This window comes from Mustela lutreola, chromosome 9 (genome assembly GCF_030435805.1).
Source record: "Mustela lutreola isolate mMusLut2 chromosome 9, mMusLut2.pri, whole genome shotgun sequence".
NCBI classification, from domain to species: domain Eukaryota; kingdom Metazoa; phylum Chordata; class Mammalia; order Carnivora; family Mustelidae; genus Mustela; species Mustela lutreola.
The window spans coordinates 85,674,712-85,696,473 of NC_081298.1; the positions used below are offsets into that span (position 1 = coordinate 85,674,712).

The following is a 21,762-nucleotide window of genomic DNA, read 5'->3' on the forward strand; positions in this document are numbered from 1 at the left end:
TCAGTGTATGCACACACGCCGTCTTTTCTCCTATTAATCTTCTCCGGACCCCCATCCCTCCCACCTAAGTTGGCAGAGGGAAAGGTTGTCCTCCCAACACTCTCAAATCAAAGAAATCCCCAGGGGCTGTCAAATGAGAAGTTGTGAAGCTGTCCACACTGAGTTTTCCGTCTAAAGGAACTTTATTTTAAGAGCAACCACCTCTGTTGGGGAGGGGCGTCCCCCAGGGATTCATGACCCCTTCAGCCATGGAGCAGATGCCCAGGGGCCCACAGGAAATGCAACTGCTGGGCCTGACGTCATAGCAGGGGCAAATTCTGACTTACAGAGAAGCCTGTGTCTCCTGGTCTGTAGCGGTTCCCTTTTGGGCTCGGACTTATTTAACAGACCCTGAGTACTTGCCATGTGCCCGACTCTGTTCTAAGAACTTTACAAATAATACATTGTTGAAGCCTCCTAATGAGCCTATGAGGTAAATGCTCTTCTTGTCGTCATTTTACAGATACCGCTCCTAAGGCCCAGAGATGTCGAGCAGTTTGCCCAAGGTCAGCGAGCATTCTGGGCCTCTGGGGTCCTTCGCCAGGGCTGCTGCGGCTGGACAGGATTATGTGTCTGAGCTCTGGCTATGGGCCACCTAGAGGTACGCATCGAAGCAGGGCACTGTGTCCCGAACAACTGGGCCTGTTCTGAATAGAGAAAACCGTGGGGCTGTTCATCTTCCAAGGCTAACCTTTGTCCTCAACTCTGAAGTCTGCCTGTGCACTGCCTTGGGCAGGAGAGTCTCTTTTCTGATGGCGCGCCTTCCTGCCCCCTCACCTTAGCTCCACCGGGGGGAGGCGTCCACACTTGCCCACCTGCATAGACCAGTGGTTCTCAACCAAGGGCAATTTTGCCTCCCAGGGGACCTGTGGTGATGTCTAGAGACATTCTGTCACGACTAGAAGACTGCTACTGGCACCTAGTGAGAAGAGGCCCGAGATGCTGCTAAACATTCTAAAATGCCTAGGATGACACCTCCCCACAGAGAATTACCTGGACCAAAATGGTGCAGAGGTTGAGAAACTCACCTGGGCCCATCTCACAGCCTCCTTAAGGCTGAAGACCCCATCTCTCCACCCTAACCCCAGCATACAGACATATGATGGTCTGCTTCCTATTACAATTGGGCAGTACGGGGTCCCCCAAGGGGCTCCATGCATCCTACATCATCTCCTAGAGGCCACAACAGAACATGAAAGATATAGTTTGCACAGCTGCTACAAGTTCTTGAAAACAAAATACGGATTTTGAAATACTGACAAATTATTTTGTCTCAGGCTCTGCACTAAGCATTTTACATATTTTGTCTTCTGTCATTCTCATAAGCCAGACTTAGATGCAATTACCATCCCTATTTCACAGATTGGGAAACTGAATTTAAGTAAGTTGCCCAAGGTCACACAGCTAATAAGTGACAGGGCCAGGTTTGTAACCTGCCCAGGCAGTCTGACACTAGCACTGATCTATATACCGAGGCAAAGTAAAGATGAGGTAAGTTTCCAAGGAGAGCCCACCTGATGCCCCCCAGGGGATAGAGGCATCAGCCTCATTGACTCCGGAGCCAAGACCCTCAGAGCCGGGCAGACAGCAACTGGACCTGGCGTGGTTGTTCAAGAGGAAAGAACAAGAGTAGAGAGAAGGAAGAGGTAGGCTGGTTTTTGTAGGAGGACAGTTAAGACAGGACCAGCAGGAAAGAGATGGGTAAGGAAGAAGGCCCTGGAGCCTTTTATTTTTTATTATAACAAGGGAAAGAATGGGAGATTTGTTTCTAAGCTATAAATACCCTCCTTTGATTTCTGTGCATATCAGTGATAAATGAGTCACTTAGGCCTTAGAAATTAATGACTGTCCTAATTATTACCTCAAATGACCTTCTGGCATTCGTAATTCTGATCACTCCCTGCAAAGCAGCTGTGTCAGAGTTTGACCAGGTTTGGGAAGGAGGCAGGACAGGTGTGGGTGAGTTTCTGTGGCGACAGGCTTACTCTGCAGAGATCAAACCGGCCTCAACTCTTAAGGCCAGAGAACTTTTAGAACCAGACCCCAGCTCTAGGGGGCCCTGCCCTCCCTGTGTTTGCCTTCAGGGCCTTGGTGAATCCTGAGTCCGCTGAGCTGAGCAGGGACTGTCTGAATGTGTTTGAAGAGCAGCAGGCCCAGCTCAAAGCAAGTAGGCAGTTCCTGCAAAGCTGACAGCCACCTTCCGCAGGGCCCCTTCCCATTCAGATTCCCGGAAAAGCTTTGAAGTTTCCTCTGTGTTTTCAGAGTCCTGATCCTACTGTACTGGAATTAGCCTGCAGCCCTGCCCTGTCCCTGGGGATTGATTCCCCAACTGCAAAAATCTTAGAAAAATATTGCAAGCTCCACCCACCATCCCCAAGCTGGAGGCTTTGTCCTTAGGCTAAAATAACAAAGGAGACCACAGAACCCTCATCAGGGGATATTCTCTCTGCGTTTATAGTTTCTCCAGAGACATTCTGGTGATGACCTCTGGGACAGGATCCCAGGGCAGGAGCTTCCAAGATTTGTGTGTGTGCGTGGTGGCGTTAAGTGGGGGACATTTTATTGGGGCGGGGGGTCTTGATAGGGAGAATGCAGTAAGGGGAAGAGTGAGTGAACAAGATTGTCCCTGAAGGCCTCCCAAGGCACAGACGGGTTCCAGGGCAGTCACAGCAGGATCCGGAGTGCCTTTCCAGTCATGGCCAATGAGCCAAGCACTGTGCTTCCTGTAGCCAAATACCAATCTCAGGGACCCTTGTTGCTCCTAGCTTTGCACAAGTTACTCTGCTGTCATATTGGGCCACCAGAGAGTCATGAAGTCAGGACTGAAGAAGAGCGTTGTGGGGGAGAGGAGGTGGGGAAGAAGAAAGACCTAAAGCAGGCAGATGGGCAGAGACAGGAAGAGAGGGAGGAGATGGGAATCCTAAACCCCTGGATTGGCTTTTCAGAGCAGAGGCTGAGCAATGGTGCCATCTTGTGCCTCTGAGGAGACATTACAACCAGGACACACCCGAACACACTGTCTCCCTCCCTCTCTCCCTCTTTCTCTTTCCCTCTCCCCCTCCCTCTCCCCCCCCCCCCCCCCCCCGCTCTCCAATTTAAAATTTAAAATTCACTTCCTCAGTCACACATGCTCACTAGCTCCATGTGACGCGGGGTTTCTGTACTGGACAGCACAGAAATAGAATATTTCTATTGTTGTAGAAAGTTCTGTTGAACAATGCTGTTATAGAAAAGTTCAGAGTTGTTGTTTGATAGAGAATTGTAAAAATTCAGAGGAAATATTGTTTAGAGGCTGCTTTCTACCTTTAGAGTAGCCCCTGGTTAAAGGTTTACAGAGCAGTTTTCCTGAGATTCTCTCCTCCCACTGTTGGAGTGGCCATGTTGCCTTTTAGAGAGAAGAGTTGACTTGGTGTCCGATAGACCTGAGCGTGATTCCCAGCTCTGCCACGTAAGCCTCTCTGGACATCAGTTTGCTCAGTAGTCAAATAATTCCTCTAGACTTTTCTAGTTCTAACCAGGCTGTTCTCTGCCAGGGTTTGACCAGAGCTGCTGCCAAACACAGCCCCTGGGCTGTGTCCACCTGTGCTGTCTACAACTGTGGGGCCACTAGCCATGGATCTTGGCACTCTCCCCACCCCATCTTATCCCCAAAGCCACTTCAAACCCTGCTCCTCTCCCGCATACCTCTCAGGTGAGTCCCTATCTGTCTGGTGAAAGACCGGCTGTTTGGTGCTTGCCTCTACCTTAACTTTAAGATCCATTCACTCATTCAACAAATATTTATTGCACTCTTATTAGGTGCCAGGCACTGTCCTTAGACTTGGGGACCTGGCTGTAAATACAAATGTCTCCATTCTGCACCTTATATTTCAACTGGGGAGATGAGGTATTAGGCACTTAAATATATCACATAAAGGAGAGTACTAATTAAGTGTGACAAAGAGAAGTCAGGCAGGGGGATGGTAGGGCTACTTCTGATAAGGTAATTCATCAGGCAAAATTTTATAAGCAGGTGATATTCATGCAGAGACCTGAGTGAGGAGACAGAGTAGGTCAGTGGATAAGGAATTGCAAACGCACAGGATGCAAAGGCCTGAAGCCAGCTGTGTCGGTCTTCTCACCAGGGTCAGAACCTATAACAGATGACACACATTTGGGAATTTAGGGGTCTAGGGCCTAGGAGATAAGAATAGATTAAACATTTATCCCTTCTCTACCTAACCCTGTCTTTAGCATCCAAAGATATCTTTATAGAAATTCACTGGAAGGGGCACCTGGGTAACTCTGTCAGGTGACCAACTCTTGATTTCGGCTCAGGTCATGATCTCAAGGTCTTAGGATCTAGCCCTGAGTCAGGCTCAGTAGTCAGGGTCTGCTTGGGATCCTCTCTCTCCCTCTCCCTCCCGGTGCTGGCATTTGTGCGTGCACATGGGTGAGCACTGTCTCTCTAAAATAATAAATAAATAATTTTTTTGTTGTTGTTCTCTTCATTTATTTGGGTCTTATTTTTAGATAAAGTTTTTTGTTGTTGTTGTTTTTTAATAAATTGGTTTTTTTAAAAAAAGAAAAAACAAGGGGTGTCTGGCTGGCTCAGTAGGTTAAGTCTCTGCCTTCAGCTCAGGTCATGATCTAAGGGTCCCTGGGATTGAGCCCCACATCAGGCTTTCTGCTCAGTGGGGAGCTTGCTTCCCCTCCTTCTCTCTCTGCCTGCCTGCTTGTGATCTCTGTCTGTCAAATAAATAAATAAAAATCCTTAAAAAAAAAAAAAAAAGAGAGAGAGAGAGAGAAAAAAAGAAATCCACGTGCCCAAGGCCCACAGAGCATGTGGGAAGCCTTGCTATAGGTCTGGATTCAGGACCTTCTGGCTCCCATCCTTCTGAATACAGAAGCTGATTTTTGTTGCAAGGATTCCAAAACACTTCACCTTCCAGGTCAGTGTTTTCTTCTTCCAAATTGCTGGGGCTCTCTTTTGAGGCTGGTGGTGATCCCCCAACTCTGCCTTTGCTTGTATCAAACAGCCTACTAGATCTCCAAAAGAACATCTGCGCTAAGACATCAAAGTGGAAATTTAAGCAGAACAGTTATTTCAGAGGTAATGCCCCAGCTTTAGACATCTGGGGACCGGCCAGTCCGTGCTCCAGGCTAGCCGGCTCTGCCTCTTGCTCATTTCACAAACAGAGCCCAGTTTGCCATTTTCCAGCTTGACAAACAGAGCCCAGTTTGCAGGTATGCTTACAAAATGTCACCGGGAACGTTTTCCTTTGTTGCCAAAGGCTTACATTCTCTCTAGGCAGCCAGCCAGTTGCTTGCAAGTAAAACTGCTCCAGAACTAGATTGCTACCAGGGCCCACCTGGGTTTCTTTTCCAGCCCATGAATCAACAAGAATGAGTCAAATGTCACCCGCGTGGCCTCTGGGTTACTGGACTCAGAGGGTCAGAAATGTCTGTGGCGAGAAGTCTGAGGACTTGCTCTCTCATCTCCGTGTCTGCATTCACAATGCCCGTTTTTCAGTCTCTAGAAGCCGAGCGAGGCACCCTGGTGCATCAGCCTGGGTCTTTGCCCAGAGAGCATTTGGTCATCTTGGCGGCCTGATTCAAAGAACCTCTACTACAATTAAAAAAACAAAACAAAACAAAACAAGCAAATACAAAAAAGAAGGAAAAAAGTCCCCATATGAATGTTAAGAAACATCTTCACAATGAATTTAGGCTTTTAGTTTTTGTGGTTTCAGCAGCCGCCTTATTTCAGTGTGTTCTAGACAGTTGATGGTTTCCGAGGGTTCTGTCTGAAAGGAAGTCCTCTGATGAGAAAGTGTAACTTGGTCCTTGAAACACTCTCCATGTAGGAAACAGACGGCAGCTTCAGGCTCTTGCTCCTGGCTGGCCAGGCTCCGTATTTCTTGCTTAGGCAAGTTTGTTGGTTGAATTTGCTCAGAGAATACTGTCCTGTTGTAGGGCTCCCCGGGAACACCGTCCCGGGCCTGGGGGAGCTTTGTGGGAAGGTGTCTCTTCTAGCTGAGCCCACACCTGCACCCTTGTGTAGGGAGGGGAGGTCGGTCACCACTGCCTTGAAGCTGATCCAGCCTATGCTCCATTGGGAGCCAGGATAGACTCACCTTAAGTAAAATCAATGGGAATGAGGGCCTAGAATGACTTGGCTGTCCTCTCCCTGCCACAAGAAACAGGCCTGCGACTGCCACCGCTCCAGTGAGAGTTATAGTGGCATTCGCCCCTGTGTGGTTCTCAGTTTTAGGAAGATGCAACCGGGGGGCAGGAGGAGGACAGTCAGTTTTGGTTAGGGTTTAGAGCAAGGATTCTTGGGGGCTGCTGGTGGGAAGATGAATCCTTGCAACATTTCAGGAGGCCAGGTGGGGAATACGTATTTTGCCCCCCTTCAGTCCTGGCTTATTGTTAATTATTAATGACTGTTAATTTTTAAGATCACCCCTTTCCATTCTCAGAAACATCCCACTTTGCGGGACAAATGATATGACTGGTACTCAGCCTTTAGGGAATGGATCCTAAGAATGTGTTTAAAGATGTAGCTCTAGGGGTGTTTACCACAGGGCTATTAGGAATAAGGAAAAGTTAGAGATAAATTATGTGTCTTGCAACAGAAGATTCGCTAAGTTAAATTAGAGGACATCCACGCAGTAGAACCCTAGATAGCCATTAAGAAATGGAATGTAGCAAAATACTAAATAGCATGGAAATATATGTATATTATTAAGGAAAACTATTAAACACCATAGTATTATCCAAATCTAGTTCAGAAAGGAAAAAATAAACCACACACGGAACAAAGGACTGGATGAATATCCACTAAACTTTTGGTTATCTCTGGGCAGTGGGATTGGCAGTGGTTTATATATTCTCCTTTATACCTTTTCTTATTTCTAAATTTCCTACAGTGAACATGTATGTTGTAGGCAGAATAATGACCTCCCAAAGATGTCTGCCTCTGAGTCCTGTGAATATGTAAGCTTACATGACAAAAAGGGCTTGAGCTGAAATTGATGTTGTTAAACAACTGACCTGGAGAAAGGGAGATTATCCAGGTGGACCCAATGTAGTCACAGCGATCTTTAAATGTGGAGGGGGTGGGGCAGGCACAGAAGATTGGTGCCTCCGAGAAAGACTCCACCAGACATTGAAGATGGAAGGGAGCCAGGAGCCAGAAATGCTGGAAAAGGTAAGAAAATGGATTCTCTCCTAGAGCCTCCAAAAATGGAATGGGTCCTTCCTGACACCTTGGTTTTAGGCCAGTGAGAGCCACTTTGGACTTCTGACCTACAGAACTAGAAGATGATAAATTTGGGTTTGTTTTAACCCACTGAGGTCATGGTAATTTGTTACAGCAGCAATAGGAAACTAATATAATGAACTTCTTTTTAAGTAATAATAAAGAGATGGTGATAACAAAAGTCACTTAAAAAGAAAGGGTTAGAAAGCCACATAGGCGGCTCAGTTGGTTGGGCATCTGCCTTCCGCTTGGGGCGTGATCCCAGGGTCCTGGGATTGAGCCCCACTTTGGGCTCCCTGCAACTCAGGAAGCCTGCTTCTCCCCCTGCTTGTATGCTCTCCCTGCTTGTACTCTCTCTTTCTCTCTCCCTCTCTGTCAAATAAATGAATTAATTAATTAATTTAAAAAATCTTAAGGAAAAAACAAAAGGAAAGGATTAGAAATCAAAGAAATCATTCCTTGTAATTTAAGCCAACAGCCATGCTAGGAGGAAGACTGGTACAGTCTTCTTCCTACCAAAAAATAAATAAATAAACAATAAATAAAAATTTTTAAAAATTCCAGGATCCTAGCTGGTTGCTGTTTCGTTATTAGTAGAAAATAATAATCAAGGGAAAAGTAAATGAGCTGACTAGCTAGTAGCCTGAGAAATTGTCCTATAGCGGTATATAATTAATTACATAAAACGAGGCAAGAACAATCAGTACTGTGGGGTCTAGAGGAGAGAGAACCGGGGAGCTATGGCTTTTGAGAATTCTGGGACTGGGAATGGAATTGAACTTGAAAGGAAACACTTTCCAAGTAAGTGGAAACTGCCAGGTTGTTCTGCTGGTTTGTGCTAGCAAATCCCATACTGGCATCAATAAATAGAAGAGGATGATGGCTTTTCCAACCCCCCCCCCCAAGGGGCAGGGAGCTGAGTGTGTTTGAGTTTGGCCCATTCTGAACTGTTCACTGGAACCACCTGCTCAGGTTGGAGAGTTGCAGAGGATTCTTTCTTAAATAAAATCCTTGCCTGTTTGCTTTGAAAGAGCTCTTAGGGAAACCCCAGATTCTTAGCAAAGGCTACAGAGAATAAAGTATCCAAAAATGGAAACACTATTTTTTTTTCTTTGCTAGAGGGTCCAAAACCATCTCTTCTTTCATTTAATCTGTAGTAGAGACTCCCTTTCTGTAGCAGACAGGGCTCTCTGGAAGCAGGTGCTGAGCTGGGGCTTGGTGAGCGGGACATTCATTAGCGATAAACACCTGTGAAGGTCAGGGAGCCGAAGCAGGACTGGCCACAGAGGGTGGTGATGCTGAGATGCAGGCCTGACAAACGGGCAGATGCGGTCCATTAGAGTGGCTGGTGGGGGGATACTATGGGCGGCTTTTAGACATCCTGCCCGTGGTCACTGGTTTCCGTGAGGCAGCTCTTGGCCAGCCCTGACCAGCTGGAGGCTGTGTGTTGACAGCAGGAAGTCCTTCTTTGAGATGCCATCAGGTTGGCACATCTTTGGTTCAACTGAACCATCCCCCTATCAGACCTTGTTCTACTTATTGGCTGGAACCCATAGCCCTGCTAACCTGGTGGGTCCAGAAGGGATTTGGCTAATTTTGCATAGCTCCTGAAAGCAGAGATGACTCAAGTGGGGAAATATGCCAAGGAGGCTGAAATTCAGCTCTGAACGAAGGATTAGATAAGAGAGCATGAATATTTGCAATGGGACAGAACCCTCCAGAGGTCCTGAACCTCTGAAATAGAGCTGGGAAGTATGTGACAGTTGGGGAAGGGATTTCTACACTGAGCCACAAAGTGGACAGGTTGCTTCTAAGGCTGCTTCTGTCCCTGAAGGGAGCAGGGGTGTGATTAATGGGGCCAGCTCAGGTTCTGCTCTGGGGGGCTGCTCTTGGCCATCTGTGGCTCTGTCTACTAATGTCACCTTTGGGGCAGACATCCACCTTCGTGTCAGGTCTGCTTCCAGAAGGTTGCCACAGACCAGGTCGCCCTTAGTCCCAGAGGGAGCCCATATCCAGCTCAGAGAATTCTTACAGGCTGGCCCCTTACAGACTGGATTACCCTCTCTCACTCCCGCTCCTCTGGTCCACTTGCTTGGTTTCTAGTCTGAGTTCCTCTGTCCCATTTTGGCTTCTTTGGATTTACTGACCCTGGCTTGTCCCCTCTCCCTCCAAGACATGGCTCTGCTACCTGGCTCTCAGCCCAAACCCTGTGGTCCTGGACACTGTATTTCCTCTCCTGATCAGGTGCCCAAGACCTCATTTACCTACACATCCCTGTCCCAGAGGCAAGATTAGTCAGTAGCAAGTACAGGACACCCACAGTCCCCTGGTGAAAGGGACTTCCTTTTATTCACTCAAGAAGTACCAGCCACAAATTCCACAAGGGGCTTCCTTTTCCTAGTGTTTCAGAATTTGATGAACAAGTCATGTTCATATTCATGTTGCTCATTATTTCATATGTATGTTTAAAAACCTTCATATGTCATCTATGCAAAACCATCTACATTAGGTACCTGTCACCACATCTGAGTGCCCACCCACCACCTGCTTAAGAACTGGAAATGGATCAGTACCTTTAGGTTCCTTGTCGTCCCCGGTCTCAACTGAGGTAGCTTAGGGGACCCGCCTGGATTCCAGGACCATCATTCTTTTATTGCTTTTTACAATGTATACCTTCCTATGCAATTTGCTATTTGCTTCTGCTAGTTTTCAAAAATTCACATATAAATGGAACTTACTGTGTGTTTTTTCTGTGATGCTTTCTTTCACTCAGTATAATGTTTTGAGATCCAGCCCTTCTGTGGCATGAGATTTTATATTGCCGTCAGGCCCCTTGTCAGTCTTCATCTTTCCTGTGACCCCACAGGCTAACGGGTCTTGGGCTCTCGGTTTGCCTGAAAGACAAACCCCTTTCTTTTCTCATTACCTTCCTCTTGTGTTCTCCTTTGCCTCTTCCTTCATAACCTCCTTCAAGGGCAAAGACCACCCTCCACCACGCCCACCCACGCACCCCTGCATAGGATTTCTGGAGACAAATACACGACCACGGTTCTCGTGGGAAGGTGGTTTAATGATTATGACACTTGTGCTGAAATATGAACTGTGGGACAGAAATGAGTTTTCTCTTCCTGTTCTAGGAAAGGGAAGCATGTTGAATTTACTGCTATTGGACTGGGCAGGCAATGCTTTGCCAACTTTAGCGAGCACAAGAATTACCTGCGGGGGCTGGATGGGAGCTTGTTAATTAGGGGGATTTATGGGCCCCCATTCTCCAGAGGTTCAGAACCAGATGATGGGATTATCCAGTGGGGCCCCGGAATCTGTGTGTCAGCAGACAAGCCCCTCTTCGCCCAGCAAGTGTGAAGCTGACTGTCTTTGACTACTCTTCGCAAGAAGGAACCTCTGCCCCAGCCAGAATCAGGAGCACTTGACTTGAAATACCATCAACCTCTGAGCATTTTTCTTTTCTTTTCTTTTTTTTTTTTTTTTTTTAAAGATTTTATTTATTTGACACAGAGAGAGAGATCACAAGCAAGCAGAGAGGCAGGCAGAGAGAGAGAGAGAGAGAGGGAAGTAGATTCCCTGCCAAGCAGAAAGCCCGATGCGGAGCTCGGTCCCAGGACCCTGAGATCATGACCTGAGCCAAAGGCAGAGGCTTTAACCCACTGAGCCACCCAGGCGCCCCTCTGAGCATTTTTCTCAACCAGACAGTCAGTGAAGGCCAGTCGCCTAGGCTTTCAACATGGGGCCTGAGTAGAAATCTTCACTGAGGCTTGAAGTTCTGGCAAGGACTGTTCCCTCTGAGAGAAAGGTCAGGCTCCAGAACTGGTAATAGGAAACTCGCTGCCTCTGTCCAATGTTCAGTGTCCCATTGCTGCATTTCCAACTAGAAAGCTGGAAGATGTGGTCAAGGTTTGCTGCTCACGCATGAGATGCCTCAGCCACTGGCCTGACACCAGGAATCCACGGGGCTGGGTCACGACCTGGACAGTGGTAACAACAGCAGGGCATGAGCAGAGCCCACAGGCCACCCCAGAGCCAGCAGGTACCGGCTGGCCTGATCCGCTCTAGGCCTCACTCAGACATTTGCCTGCTCTCCATCTCGGCCAGGCGGGGAGAGGCCATAAGCACCGCCCGTCTTTGGCAGCATCAGTGGATTGTGGGCATCCTGACTGCGCTTCCCCTACAGAACACAGGATCTTGGCCGGTGGCCACACCTAATTCACCAGTTGTGCTTGCCGGAGGAGAAGCCATGTAGGCCACTTGGGGACATCTCAGGGATCCCTGGGAGGCAGCTGAACTGTTCTTTTCCAATGTAACGAAATGAAAAAGGTTTTGAGCCCAGGGCCTAGAGAGATTCTAAGTGGTCAGGGGGATCCCAGGACATTTGTGGATCTTTGACTGGTGGGGCTGAAGGAGAGATGGGGACATCATTCAGTTAATTAGCCCAGCTCTGTGGGGTGTGAAGGCTTTGGTGAGGAACAAAAGGCACAGGGGGTCCCTGGCCTCATGGAGCTCTGTCTCAGTAAGTAAATCATTGCAGGTATGTGCAAACTAAAGTATTTGCTAGGTCAGTGGGAATGCCAATGGGTGGGAGGGAGGTTATGAACTTGACTTTGATAGTTAAGGAATGCTTCAAAGGAGGAAACACACTGGGTCTTAAAAGATGAGTGGGAGCCCGAAAGTCAGGAGGAGGCATTGCAGACAAAGGAGAGGTCAAGGTCAAAACTCGAGATGCTTAATTTTAAGCAGGCTTCAGGTGATTCCACTTATGGGAAGTAACTAAAACAGTCAGACTCATAGAGACAGAGCATAGAAGGAAGGTTGCCCAAGGCAGAGACATGGAGGAAATGGGGAATTAGGGTTTCACGGGTACAGAGTTTCAGCTTTGCAAGATGAAAAGAATTCTGTGGGTGGTTGTGGTGGTGATTGCCCAACAACGTGAAGCACTTCATGCTCCTGAATGAACAATGTGCCACTTAAACATGGTTAAGATAGGACATATATGAAAATGGCACCCAGGAGTACAGGGACGTTAAAAGCTCTCCTTGCTGAAAATGTTGCCCAATAGAGTTTCTCAGCGTGATAATTATTGGTGATAGTCAACAAATTGAGGCCTCGTTACTGATTCTTTATATTAAATTCATGTTTAAAAAGCTAAAAACTGGGGCACCTGGGTGGCTCAGTGGATTGAGCCTCTGCCTTCAGCTTGAGTCGCGGTCTCGGGGTCCTGGGATCAGGCCCCCGCGTCGGGCTCCCTGCTTGGCGGGGAGCCTGCCTCCCCCCCCCTCTCTGACTGCCTCCCACCTACTTGTGATCTCTGTCCATCAAATAAATAAAATCTTAAAAAAAAAAAAAAAACCCAAACTAAACTTATTTGGAATAATCTTTTCTAAGCAGGGAAACCATGCACAAGGGCTCCCCAAAGTCAATAGGAACATTCAATATTCCCATAGACACGTGAGTGTTCCAGGGCTCTAACTAAGGCAATGGCAGAATGGATGGAGAGGAGGAGGGTATAGACAGCAGGTTTCAGGCAGGGGCGCAGCTGTGGGAAGCAAGGGAGAGTCCCAGGAGGCCAGGATGGCTCGTGGCATTAGTTGTGGTAAAACCGAGGAGGATGGGGGTACTATTGATCAAGCTCTGGAAGAAGGAGCAGAGCCATGGGGACTGGAAGCTACGTGTCAGGTAGAAACCAGCCTGCTACTCAGGCACGGCATTCAGGGACCTCAGTGGGGAGCTAAGGATTTGAGAATATAGAACATGGATGGTGATAGAAGCACTGTAGGCTGTAGAGGTGACCCTGAGAGAAGCGTGGGGGGAGGAGCAACCTTGACCGAGGACAGGGCTCTGAGGAGTGCCTATCCTACCAGGGGGTCAGAGCCTGAGCTGACAAGATCCTGTTAGATGATACAGTTTCAGCGCCTTTGGATGCCTTTGCATCCCGCAGCCCGTTCCCATCCCCATATCTCCTCTAGAGTTTCCCCGTGCCTGGACCTCTTCAACTCAGGAAAAGTGTGACCATGCGGGACGCCTGTGGGGCTCAGTCAGCTCAGGTCATGCTGTCCCAACAAGAGGCCCAGGCCATTATTGTGGGAGAAGTGACCTAAGGCTGAAAGGCTGAAATCACACCAAGGTGCCAACAACCGATGCCCCTGGTTTCCTGTGAACAGGTTCCTGAGGGAAAGGAGAGTATCCAGATGTCTCTGGAGGAGAGCTCGTGGGCCCTGGGCAGGGAGGAAGGGGCGCAAGTGCCTCTCTGGTCAATCTGTAGATCCCTCTCGTTGTCACTCCAGAGGAATCCCCAGCCTTAGCCCTGCCCAGTCCGGGTGACGAAATTGCTGAGAAGTCAGAGAGGAGGAGTCTGGAGGCTGGTCTCCTCTGCCCTCAGGCTCTGGTGAGGGCTGGCAGGGTGGGAGTGGGAAGAAGGGACTCTACCAGCTATGGCACACACACACCGCCCCCCCCAAAGGTACTGATTACATCCAGTTGTTGTGCAGCGCCCTGCCCTTTACTGTGTGATGCAGAACGGATGCCTCGTTAGCCACCCCTCGGGCCAAGGAGGCCCAAAAGGTCTTGGAGGCCCCTGCTGCTTGGAGAGGGAGGGCAGCTCTGGTCAGAATAGGGCCCCTACCCCCACCCCACCCTTATTCTCCTTGGTTTCTCTCTCTGGCCTGATGGCTGGAATGAAGTTCCCCAGGGCTTACATCCACAGTCAGGTTTCCTGTCCGGTCCCACATGGGGCCTGGCTCTCAGGGTTTAGCCAGCCATGGAAAGAGCAGAGTGGCTGCTGGTCTCTATGCTGAATTCCCCGGAGCTGCCATCCAAACTTTCTGCAGAGCTCGCTGGCTTGTCGCCGCTTTCCAAATCTGGCTGGAACAAAGCTAGCTTCTGGAAGTTTAGTGAGTACTTACTGACCTGAGCCCAAGGACACAGTTTCTAGTGTGGCAATGCCTGGTCCACACTATGTAAGGTGAAGTGGGAACTTATTTTCAACCTTCTCCTATGGCAGAGAGAACACAGAAATAACAAACCTGCTTGAGGGAAGAAGACTGGACAGTCCGTTGCACCCTTTTGTTTCTGAATTATTCCCAGGTTCTGGGTTTCATGCTCTCTGGTTCTTCCATGACCTGGAAGTGAAGCTCCCTCAGGACCAAAGGCATTTGCTACTGTAACTGCTTAGTCAGTCTCAGAGCAGCAAACCAACTGGGCAGTGGCCTCCTCTGGGGAGACCCTGAAGGAACATGGCTAGTTTGTGGGCCCCTGCTCTAGGCCTAAACTGGAATGCTTCCTTTCAAAGAAGACGCGCTTTGGTCTGTAGGCTGATAGGCACCAGCTGCCCCAGGGCTCTCCTCATGGCAGGAGTCCCAGACTCATATTCCCCTCTTGCTGCTGTTCCAGGCCTTCGTGTCCATAGGTCTTCGTGTCTCAGGTCAACATGTCTCAAGCAAATTCTTGCTGTTCGAACTCCCTCCTGGTTGTCTTCAGAGAGTCAGGCAGGGAAGGGGCGCATAGAGCCCTCCTCCTCGCAAAGGAGAAATTTGGTGTATGCACGACCCATGGTCCAGTTTTGTAGGAGGGAGACCTTTCGAGCTCCCAGTCCCCCAGGGTGCCAGAAGCAGGTATTGGCTCACAGGATTTTCTTGCCATGTCTGCTTAAACCTGGCAGTTCTAACTTTTGCAGAAGTGAATGAAACTCCCCGTCTCTCTAAAGAGTTAAGTCACCAACTTTCTTTAGGGTGCTCTGCTTCAGCGTTCTCTGGCTGTCTGGAGCTTCCGTCCTGGAACCCTGGTTCACTGGAGGGTAGAGAGGGGCTCTCACAGAATCTAGATGGTGGGCCTTGCCTATTCACTCCCAGCTGTTCGGTGTCAGGGTTAGCGGCACTGGTCTGTGAGAACGAGGCCATGGTGGGAGGCTCCTGGGAAATGTGACAGGGGCAGCAGAAAGGAAAAGGCCAGTGGCAGATGAATAAGGGGAGTCTTTGTCTGTTTCTAAAAAGATGTTATTTATTTGAGACAGAGCGAGAGCAAGCACGAGTGGTGGGCAGAGGGAGAGGGAGAAGCAGGCTCACATGGGGCTCCATCCCAGGACCATCATGACCAGAGCTGAAGGTAGACACTCAGCCGACTGAGGCACCCGGGTGCCCACGGGGCGTCTTTGTTGGCTCACATACAACCCAGGTGGTGCGAGGCTGCCTCAGGCTGATGGAAGACTCCTTAAGAGCCTCTCAGAGACCTGGCCGGGTAGTCCAAGTGTCAGCATGGCCTTACTTGCTGATAAACTATGCACGGCTAGTCGGCTTCCTTCTTTACCTTCCCAGGTCTGGGGCAGGGTGGGGGTCGAGTGTGTGTTCAGGCCCTGTGATCTCTGCCTCTCTCTCCCAGAGCAGAGATGTGAGCACTGCATGACTCCACAGACCACACTGCTTCCAGCAGGTGCCTGAGTGTGCTGTGGGGCAGCAGCCACCGGGAGGCAGCTGGTTTCTAGAATAGGTGCTCATGGTAGGGTGTTAGAGACACACCGCTGATGGCCAGATGCAAGGAGACAAAGGCCAGGTATGACTCCTACTGGAGTGCAAGGACTCATGGGACCCCGTGGTCAACCAGCGAAGGGAGGAGTTATGGGGATGTAGGTGGAAGTTTCCCCGACGTGGTGACACAGGAGCTGGGAGCCACCCAAGATGGGTCTTCTTTCTTAGTTGGGGACTAGAGTTGCATTTGTAGTGCTTTTCTGTCTGACTTTTTAGCTGGGTCTTCTACAACCGGGTCTCTTCTTCGTCCTTCCTCCTTCCTTTCCCCTCCTTCCCTTCTTCGCAGAGTTGAGACAACACAGCATGGCAGTATATGTTTCAGTCTGAAGGTGCCATGTGGTTTGGAGAGGCCCATTTGGGGGAGTTTTGATTGCCACAGAAACTGTCCAGTCAGTTGCCAAACATCCGGGGCAGCTGGGCCATCTGGCCCAGGCCCAACAGGAACATTGTTGTTTACACCACTGGACTGTGGCTGTGAGGACTGCCAAGAATCAGGACAAGTTGTGGCCCAGGGAGTCTCCTCCACTGAGGAGATGAAAGTCTCTCAAGGGTACAGATACTTTGGGAGTCTGAAGTTTGGAACATCGGCACTGGTTGTCTGTGTGGTGCTATTTTGCATGAGACTGACCTCCAGGCCCACCAGCAGTGCATTCCAAGGCCAGCACTCTGTCTTTGCTGAGCCCAGAAGAGAATCCCCTGTAAGCAAAGAATCCTGTGGTAGTAAGCAGCCTCACTCTGATCTGGCCCCAAAATGGCAGCTAGAAACCATCTCAGACCCAACCATCACCCATATGGGTCTGGAAAGCTGAAGAGCAGAGGTTGAGGAGACTGTTGGGATGAGGGATGAGGAAGCCATAAGGGCTAGAGGGCACCTGTCCCCCCCACCCTTCCCTTATACTTAATGGGGGAGAAGAGCCTTTGTTTGTAGATGAAACCTTCATAGCCCCAAGGCTACAGCTAAACAAGCCTTGGGATGGAGGAAAGGGTCTAACCAAAGCCCTAACTCACTACTGCTTTCTGGAAGGCCAGATTGCAGAGTAAACCTGGATTGGATGGTTTGGAGAATTGTCTACTGCTCCGCCCCTTCAGAACAGCCCTCCAGATCCTAGTGGTTCTTTCCAAGCAAGGAGAAGACAGCAGTGGGGTCTGCAGCTGCCCTTGAAAAGAAAGCTAGAGAAATGGCTCAGATGTTGTACAGGGCAACCATGGGAGACAGGCTGGACTCCTCACCTGACCCCTGGTGGAGGGGATCTCTTCCAGAAAAGCACCTGGATCAGGGAAGTGCTGAGGAAGTCAGGATTGAGCCTCAGACCATCCAGGACCTTCACCAGCTGGCCCTTGCCAGGCTACAACTTCAGGTTGGAAGGGTGAGAGTACCCCCAGGGCTTCCTTCCCCTGCTGAGTGGTGAAGAGTTCTACCACTGATGGCCTTTTCATTTCAGCCTTGGTTACGGACAGCAGCATGTAGGAAGGACTGACCACAGGAGGCTGCCATCCTGTTGTGCAGGATTGTGGAAGGGTTACTGGAGTACTAAAACCTCAGGTTGGGTTGTATTAATTGCTTCTTTGCAATGAGGCGGGCCTAGAGGATGAGGTCTGAGGTTTGCCTTCCCTTCCCTTCATAGATACTCTGCTGTGCTGTATCCCTCACTGAGCCTAACTTCCTGACTTCCGCAGTGGCTGTAGCTCTTGACCTGCCTGACTCCTTTTCGTCCTGCTAGGTCTCAGCTCAGAGGCAACCAAATGCTCATGTCACATCACCCTGCTGAATTCTCTCAGGACACTCATTGCTATCAGCAGTTTTCTTGTTTACTGTGTGTCTCACTGGAATGTGAGTGTCACAAGTACAGGTCACCTGATGTGTTCCCTAGTGTATCTATTGCTAGAGCCCAGAAAGTTCTTGGCACCCAGCTTCTGTCAGATGAATGTCACCTCTCCTTGAAGTATCTTTTTAGGAACTTCATACATTTCAGGTGATACAGTGATAAATCCAACTGAATAAGAGTTTATGACTAGACTTAGTGGGATCCTGGTGAGGAAGAGCTTGGAGTGAGGAGAAGTGACTTTAAAAAGGGCTCTAAAGACATTCTCTCAGTTCTGGATACCTTATTTCCATCAAAGAGATCCAATGAGTTCACAAGTACCAGTCATTCCATCCTAAATACCTTACAGGAAAATAAATTCTTCCCCCCCCCCCCATCTTTCGACTGACTACCCCCTACCCTACTCTGCCAAAATATTAGTTTTTAGAATCCTATCAGGTTGAACTTGTCTTCCTCAAAGTTGGGGAGTTAGAGGGGCAAGGGGGAAACCCAAGCAGCTTATTCTACTCTTGATAAGTAAGTGCTGAGGACCCTGGGGCCCCCAAGCATAGGGGGGTGGAGAGGAACCAGTGGACAGGAAGGCTGGCAAGCCCCACACAGGCTTGGGGCTTGGGCATACTGGGGACTCTGGAGGGCAGAAAACAAAATGAGAGCAACTTGATAACTTTTCAAATAAGTTGACATTATTCCTTTCTGTCATGGCCTATGTCAGAACAGTGACTGTGCATCTGTAGCTAGAGGTGCTTCTGCTGGGAGCCCATCCACAAAATTTCTCATTTTCTGGGTTGACTCTGCAGTGAAGTTGTTTCACCCAGTGGAGAGCTGCTTCTAGGGAGAGCTTGAAGCTAATGGCAGGGCCTCACAGAGTCTTAGTTCATCCTTGACAATCTCTCTCTCCCTTTCTTCAACTACCCTTTCTATGCTCTGGGCTCATGGGTTGGTGGCCCCTTCATCTCTGAAGCTGGAGGGTGGCAGGGGTTGGGGGGTGGTGGTCACGGAGGGTGGGAATAGCCCCTGTTGCTGCCTAGCTTCTGGAGAGAGCTGTTGTCTCAGCAGGAAGAGGTTTTCTTTGCGATTTATCAGTAGTAGTTGGGATTCTATAATCCTAAGCACTTTCACTTCAAAGAAAGTTATTAAGTCTAATCAGGAAAAAGAAGGAAAAGGATTGGGTGGGTGTTAGCTCAAGAAGGATCTAGGAAATGTTGGGGGGCAACTCCATTCCTTTCAGGAATTTAATAATGGAGTCAGAACCCATGAAGTTATACAGTGGTAACAAATACCAACAACATCTCCTCTCAGTGGCTTAAAAATGAAGATGTATTTCTGACACAGGCTGTAGTATGTCACATTGGCAGGTGGGTTCTGCTCATCATAGGCCCTCAGGTACCCAGCCTGATGATGGCCATAGGTTGCCTTACTAGAGAGGGAGAGTTCTAGAGGCTCTGTCTTCGTGTAGCACTTAAATGCTACCGTCCAGAAGTGACAAGCAAGCACACCCAAACACAAGAGGCTTAGGACATATGTTCTTAGAGAGTCTGCAGGTGGGAAGAGCTGGAAACTCAGAGCAGCCTCAAAGTTAGCCAAAGGAGTTGACTAAGTTAGACTTTAGGGCTCCATAAACAGGTCAAACCTTGAAGCTTGGGCACTTTGACTTGGGATTGTTTTAATCATTTATTGGGTATGAGAGTCACAAAACCTTGGTTTCATGGCCATGTTCTGCTCTGGCCTAGAGAGTTATCACTGTGTTTATTTTCTTTAAAGCTGCTTTTTGGTCAGTCAGTATCAAGAGGTAGCGTTAGAGGATGGAGGGTAATCGGGATTAGGAGTTGAGATTTGGTGTCACAGGCATGGCTATTTTAGCACTGTTTGGAGAACACAAACAGGCCATTTTAATAGAAGTAGAAGATGTAAATCAAGGGAGGTGATAAGCATCCTTTATTTTGCTGTACTTATACCCTGCCTGACAGAGCTCTATTGTGAATATCCTACTTTGAAGATAAGGTGGACAAGCTTTGTCAAGTTGGGACGCAGTATGAGTTATCAGAGGTGAGGGGAGCCTTGAAGATTATTGAAAGGGATAACTTGGCAGCTGCTATATTTGAAAAGCTGTCTGAAGTTTTTCTTTTGCTATTGAGAAAGCTACCTCCCTATTTTGAGATGGATTAGACTGCCCTGTGAGCAGCATACTCCTTTGTCTAAGTGACCAAAGAAAGCAAAGAAGGGAGTGTGACCTTCCAAACAAGAGAGGAAGGGTGGTTGTCGTAGGCAGCTTGTTGGGTCCCTTCCAAGTTTATCTTGATGATTTCTCTGACTCAGTTTTTTCTCAGAAATAAAAGTAAGTCTTTGGCCATGGGAGAAAGGGTGAATGCCAGTTGAAACTTCACTCTATAAAATGCTGAGAATCCCCCAGGCATCTTGACACTGGTGATAGGATCTCCATTTAACAGGTGAGGCAACTGAGAAGGAAGTCAAACACACATAAAATCTCACAAGCTGCAGACAGCTTGGTTTTAAATTCTGGCTCTGCAGCCTTCTACCTGTGTGACCTTGGGTAAGTCATCTAACCTCTCTGTTTTTTACTCAGTAAAATGGAAATGATAGTACCTCATAGGATTGTGAGGATTAACTGATTTTTTTAAAAAAAGATTTTATTTATTTGAGAGAGAGAGAATGTGTGTGTGTGTGTGGGTGTGGGTGTGTAGGAAAAGGGGAGTGGCAGAGAGAGAGGAAGAGCTGGGAGCTTGACATGGTGCTGGGAGCCTCATGACCCTGAGATCATGACCTGAACTGAAACCAAGAGTCGGACTGTCAACCGACTGAGCCACAGGACATACTGAACGTCAGTAGGACATATTGAACATCAGTAGCCTGACACAGAATACGAGCTGACTAGGTTTCATCTATGACTTAAATCATTATCAATGTCTGCATTAAGTTTGAAACACTAGGAATTTGATTCATAGAAGTAGGAAAGCAAAACTAATTTTTCTTTTACTTTCTCTTGTGACTCATGAAGATACAACAATATTTTACCCACTTTTCTGGAAATGGCTCTTTTCTAGCATTTCAGTATAACCCAAGAGTTGAGAGTTCATAAACAGAGAGCACTAGATATATTCTAAACCCACTAATCATGTTTACAGACGTGAGTCCTCTGAAGCCATCTTGTGAGCCAATAGCCAAAGAGAGGCTGTATATTTGGGCATATTCACAAATTACTGTTTACCTTGATCCCATCAGGAAATGGATCAGAAATTAGCCTTTCTGATCCAGATTTCAAGCTATGTGCCTCTCTAACTTTACAAATACTCAAACTCAATACCTTTTTAATATATTGTGTCAAAGGTTTTGGATTTTCCAGGCTTTGCCTGAATAGCAGCATGGCCCTGGGGCCGTTGTCTAAGAACCTACTACCCAGTCTAGTGTAAACACAAACATAAATGCAAGCAACAAGAATGCGTTTCAGGTCAGGTTGGGGTAAAAGTCCCAAAGATGCTTGTGAGACTAAAGCCTTATCAGTGCACTTTGTTGAGAAGGGATTCTTCTCTCCTGTCTCTTGGCAGATGTCTTACTTAAAGTTACAGTTAAGGGGTGCCTGGGTGGCTCAGACGGTTAAGTGGCTGCCTTTGGCTCAGGTCATGATCCCAGGTTCCCGGGATCGAGCCCCACGGGGGGAAATAAATAAATAAATAAATAAATTTTTAAAAAGGTTAACAATTAAGTCAGAGCACCTCAAAGAGTCTCTGAGCAGGGGCGCCTGGGTGGCTCAGTGGGTTAAGCCGCTGCCTTCGGCTCAGGTCATGATCTCAGAGTCCTGGGATTGAGCCCCGCATCGGACTCTCTGCTCAGCGGGGAGCCTGCTTCCTCCTCTCTCTCTGCCTGCCTCTCTGCCTCCTTGTGATCTCTGCCTGCCAAATAAATAAATAAATAAAATCTTAAAAAAAAAAAAAAAAAAGAGTCTCTGAGCAGGGTGTGGGCGGGGGGTGTGGTGGGGCTCTTTTGAAGTGTTAAAATCCATGGTGAGAGAAACTCAGCAGGAGGTAAGTTGAGGACTGGACTAAGTACCTGGGTGCCCGCAGACCCTTCTTGTTCTAGTGACGAGGTCAGCAGTCCCTGGTGGGGATCC

At 48.4% G+C, this 21,762-nt stretch overlaps 1 protein-coding gene across 2 annotated transcripts in view; it reads left to right on the top strand.

Annotated features, from left to right (window-relative positions):
- B3GNT2 (UDP-GlcNAc:betaGal beta-1,3-N-acetylglucosaminyltransferase 2) overlaps nucleotides 1-4,535 on the top strand; it is a 165,325-nt gene extending 160,790 nt beyond the window's left edge. Inside the window, exons 3-4 of one of the 2 annotated variants that reach the window (XR_009357243.1) lie at nucleotides 503-640; nucleotides 3,573-4,530. The gene's annotated coding sequence lies outside the window, so the exon portion shown is untranslated. Of the gene's footprint in view, nucleotides 1-502; nucleotides 641-3,572 lie in introns of both variants that reach the window. The other variant, XR_009357244.1, reaches the window with a different exon arrangement.
- Nucleotides 4,536-21,762: the final 17,227 nt, after the last annotated feature.